The sequence below is a fragment of the Austrofundulus limnaeus genome, unplaced genomic scaffold (genome assembly GCF_001266775.1).
Source record: "Austrofundulus limnaeus strain Quisiro unplaced genomic scaffold, Austrofundulus_limnaeus-1.0 Scaffold14, whole genome shotgun sequence".
NCBI classification, from domain to species: domain Eukaryota; kingdom Metazoa; phylum Chordata; class Actinopteri; order Cyprinodontiformes; family Rivulidae; genus Austrofundulus; species Austrofundulus limnaeus.
The window spans coordinates 2463528-2467067 of record NW_013952416.1 but is presented as its reverse complement, the minus strand read 5'-3'; the positions used below and the strand labels follow the sequence as shown (position 1 = coordinate 2467067).

At 40.3% G+C, this 3540-nt stretch overlaps 1 protein-coding gene across 1 annotated transcript in view; it reads right to left on the bottom strand.

Annotated features, from left to right (window-relative positions):
• hsd17b3 (hydroxysteroid (17-beta) dehydrogenase 3) overlaps positions 1–3540 on the bottom strand; it is a gene marked incomplete at its 5' end in the record, with an annotated part of 21652 nt that overhangs the window by 3494 nt on the left and 14618 nt on the right.

Here is a 3540-nt window from a genome sequence, read left to right as displayed (position 1 = left end):
TATTAAACCTTTTGTTATATTTTTGAGCCTGCCTGCGCCCTGGGTTTATTCCTGCCGGTTTCTCACAAACCCTGACCATATACTCTAAAATTAACCTCACAGAAACTTACCTGACCCTAAAACTAACCTAAACCTTGGTCCTAAACCTAACCTCACACCTGTAACATGCATTTGGACCRGTGGGGACCAGACAATGGTCCACACGATTCACTTCGGTCCCCACCTGGCTGCTTTTTTTTGTAAAAAATACCCCACGTTGTAGGAAAAACCCATCCATACACACACACTTGTTTTTATATCTTTGTGGGGCCCGTCCATTGACTTCCATTCATTTTTTGGTAGTTTTATATCCTAACCCTGACCACAAACCCTAAGGCTAACCTCACAGGTACCTACCTGACCCTAAAACTAACCTAAACTCAATTCACACCTTGGTCCTAAACCCAACCCCCACATCCAAAATCAGCCTCTGAAATTGTGGGGCCCAGGCTTTGGGCCCCACAAGGAGCACCTGGACCCCACAAGGCTGCGTTTTCCTTAAAACTGGGCCCCACGATGTAGGAAAAACAAGGACACACACACACACACCACAGTCCTGACCACCCATGTAATCCTGAAATCAAAACAATGACTTTTCTTTTCACCCCATCTATAATAAATCTTTCATCCATCAGAGTTTTTGACAATCTGAAGCTGCTCTCATCGAATATTTAATTTTAAACACGTCCCTGCTTACAGTAAAACCATCAGAATTTGGTGCCATCTAGTGTTGTAGTACCAGTCTTGGTCTTAAGACCGGTCTCAAGACCACTTTTTGATGGTCTTGGTCTTGTCTCGGACTCGACAGCATTTGTACTCAGTCTTGTCTCGGTCTCGGACATTGAGGACTCTGAATTTTATTTCAAGACCACAACTGTGGAAATATCAATAAACAGCCAGATTATTGGCAAATTTATTTGTTAACTTTCTTGCTTTCATTGAATTTAAAATGTATCCACTGATTCAAATCCAAACCTGATTTGTTGCTATTTATGTATTTTTGTTACCGGCTGTCACCCATCCCTGGTACCCGTCACTCGCACGCAGCACTCCAGTAAAGTGAGAAGTGGTTCTCTGGGAGCGGTAAAAGATGCCTTCAAAATTTTAAGTATAAAATTTGGCTACATTATTCATATATAATATATTTCTAAAACAACAACAACGACCAGGAGAAAGCATACAGCAACTTGTAAATTCGGCAGTGCTTCACTTTCAGAGATGATGGGACAACTTTAAACTTTTATCGTCACTAACATTAATAATCTGCATCTGTAGCAAAATTCTTTCCTCCGCCCCAAACAAAGATTTTGTCAATATTAGCAATATTATATTAGTTAACTACAGTGGGGAGAAAAAGTATTTAGTCAGCACCACCAATAGTTCAAGTTCTCCCACCTAAAATGATGAGAGAGACCTGTGATTGACATCATAGTTAGACCTCAACTATGAGAGACTAAATACTTTCCCCCCACTGTACATGTGTACAGAATACTCCATCTTTTAGGACACTTTTTTTAAAATCTGGTCTTGGTCTTGTCTCGGTCTCTCCCTCCCTTGGTCTTTGTCTCAACTTGGTCCAAACCCTAAAACTCTTGGTCTTGTCTCGGTCTCGAGACACTGTGGTCTTGGTCTTGACTTGGTCTCGGGTTAGGTGGTCTTGACAACAACACTAGCGCCATCACAGTAGACCTAAAACTCGCTTCTTAATGTTAGAGCAGCTTAGAAATCAAAAGTTGCCATAAAAACAGTGTTGACACCAGTAAATTACAGGCATCCTGATATGAGGAAAGTCCCTGCTGTAGGGCAACCTTGATAAATAACTTTTGATTTCAGCAACAGGTGGTCCACAAATTACACCCACTTTTAGACAGTATCAGGAAATAAACTTGTATGTAAACACAAAGTTGTTTGGTTTCTATTATCAAACCTTTTATCCATGCTTTACATATTATTCCAGTTTTAAATGACTGCATCWGTTTGTGCGCCTCCTGCAGGGACACACGACGTTTAATCGCCTCAAATGTTTGTAAAAACTTTGCATTTTCTGCCCTCTGGTGGCCACAATAAATATTACATGGATAACAGGAGAAGTGACAGGAAAGATTCACCAATGGGCTTAAAACTAGGAATTTGACAGCAAGTCAAATCTTGTTTTTTTGTGTCAAACATTTTTTTTACATGTATACTTTTTAAATAAATATATAATGTTTTTAAGCAGATAAGTGACAGAAGATGGATGGATGGGTGGATAGACGAATAGATGGGTCCTGACACTTACCCCTAGAACACGCACCCCTCATTGTAAGGGTCCGGGGGATAAATGTCATAGAACCAGATGGATGGAAATACTGTATATATATTTTGTAATTAGGTAAAAATATCAATAAAAGTAAAAATCTAAATCAGGACTGTTCTATTGGCGGCCTATGGGCCACATCCAGCTCATGGATGACTTTTATCCGGCCTGCCAATGAGACTTAGAAATCCTCATGGGGCAATTTTTGTTGCAAAATAATGATTAAAAAAAGCAGCTGCAAAATTAAAACCTGTTTTATCAAACCTTCATGTGAACTTTTTCCTGATCTTTTTTTTTAGATGGTTTTTAAATTTTAAAAGCATCATATATTATAATTTAGTCCCAGTCTTTTCCCCTAAATAGTCAGACTAGGCGTAAGTCCTCTGAGCTCAGGGTCACTTTGACCGTCCATCCCTCTGGCTGTCTTTTCCTCTTCTTTTATCTCCTGTGGACTATCTCTCCTGTGGGAGGATCATCCATCATGGCTGTCTAAACACACAGGCACCCCTGTGAACACGGGCTCCTCTTGGTCAGCAGTCTTCACAGCACGACTGGTCCCTTACTTTGGCTCGTGCAGACAAATGAGGCAGCATCAGAACCAGATCTCCATGTTCTATCAGCAAACATTAAGAAACTCCCTCGTGTCCAGAGATGCTTTTTTTTATGTGGAACAGAATAACAAACTGACGCCTGTGATGTGAGGTCTTCCTCCATCTCTGCTTCAAACAGAGGATGCTGATGGGTAAATGTGTGTTTGTGTGCTTTGTGGGGCGTTAATGTTTGTGTGGGGGTAAGTACATTTAGGACTGCAGATAAGATACCAGACTCACAATCCCCTCGTGTTTCTCTTCAATATTCATGGTAACAGCACACCACTGCTTGTATTATTATTATATTCATCAGAAAAAGCTGTCATTTCATTTCAGTCACCAGTACTTTCAAGTAAATCTTAGTGTGGAAGAAAGATAATTAAATTCAAAGCCTGATGAGGATGTTTTAAAGGGATGGTTCACATCTTTTGAGCAACTAATGTCTTATTTGTTTTAAATAGCTCTTTGAACAACCTTAGTTTGGAGAAATGTACCTTAATCTTGACCAGATTAATGAGCTGTAATAGTTAGTTAGACCAGGGCCAGTTCTAGCCAATTTGGCACCCTTGGCAAGATGGCACCTGAGGTGGCACCCCTTGAGCAATTCTCTAAATC